Source organism: Bos javanicus, chromosome 29, assembly GCF_032452875.1.
Source record: "Bos javanicus breed banteng chromosome 29, ARS-OSU_banteng_1.0, whole genome shotgun sequence".
NCBI classification, from domain to species: domain Eukaryota; kingdom Metazoa; phylum Chordata; class Mammalia; order Artiodactyla; family Bovidae; genus Bos; species Bos javanicus.
In genome coordinates, this window is record NC_083896.1 from 41,128,748 (window position 1) to 41,130,267 (window position 1,520).

Here is a 1,520-nt window from a genome sequence, read left to right on the forward strand (position 1 = left end):
CAGGAACTTCCCCTGGCCCTGGATTGGGCATTAAGGCGGCCTCCGGTCCTGGGGGAGCACTGGGCGGCGGGCGCGTCATCATCCAGTATGGGGGAGGGGTCAGGTCATCCCCGTCCAAATTCTGTAGAATTTCCTTTTTTATCATCAGTCAATTTTTATGCCATTAATATTTTTCCCTTTTCCTTCTGGATACAGAACCTTGTCCAAGTAGGAGGGTCTTGAGCTAACCCTAGCCAGAGTCAATATATGGATATTGATCTGGTTGTCCTGGCTCTCCTGTGACTACTGTATAGACTGCTTCCACTATTTTTAAGTCCATGGTGTTCTCTGATGGCCACCCTACTCCCACAGCGGGGCATTCGACCTCACAGAGTATGTGGAGGCGGTTAGGCATCGTCTTCACAGCACAGTCTCCTCCAAATCCCTTCTTTAAATTTTTAATCATGCACTCCAATACAATTGCCTTAGATTCACTTCCCCCATCTTGCTTACCTTCTTGGACCTTCTTCTACTTTTCCTTTTCGTTCTGTCTATGAAGTTCTCGGTACCCTGTGTACTTCTCATATTTCCACTCACTTAAATTGCCATTCTGACTCCTTCCTAATTGGGGTGAGAAGAGCCTTACCTCCCAGATCCCAGAGGGAGAAGGGGGATCTGTCTTCACCTGCCAGTCAGCGTGGCCAAGCCAGAACACCACGTGGTCCAAGACTGTGTCTCCCTTAACTTTTAAAGTCCGTTCTGCCTTGGTGGGCTTGATCAAGTGCAGATGAAAACACAGATGGGTTAAATATCCCATGTCCCAGGCTGTCTCTGGAAAAGCCAATTCGTACTCACTTATGTATCCCCCTCCTTCTAGCCTGACAATTCCAAGGGGGTCAAGAATTTCACAGCAGATGGGACACCTCCTTGGGGAGGGCAGAGTATGAGCACACAAAGACCAAGTTTCTTCTAACAATACCTTGGCAACTGCTTGGTAATAATTTTCTCCAAGATGGCATGGACACCACCTCCTAAATGACCTTCACAAATGTCCTTCCTAAGCCCTAACACGCTCGTCGACCTGTGTACCAAGCAATCGCTGCCACCTGCCTATTCCAGGCTCCTGTGGGTCCGTGCCCCTTCTAGTTCCTCCCAGGGGGTGATCAGGCCCCCTCTTCCACCCTGCCGGATGGGTTCCTCCTCACCTGAGTGCTCAGTCCCGCTGCTGCCGTTCACTACCTGCTAACGTGAAAGGTCCAGGCATTGAGAAGCAGAATCCTTCCAGAAGGGGGAGGCGCCTTCCCGCTTCTAGAAAATTCGAGCCGCAAGGCCTCAGAGTAGTCCTAAATGGAACTTGTCTTCTCAAAGTGAGGAGTTTCCCAGCCAATGCACCAAATGTTGTAGCCACGCGTTCCGAGAAACAAACTCACTCAGAAGGGCAATGCAGATACTGGAGCGCAGTTTATTACACCGGCGGGCCCAAGGCAGAGTCTCCTTTTAGCCAAGGACCCCACCAGTTTTTGTGAAAACCTTATATACCA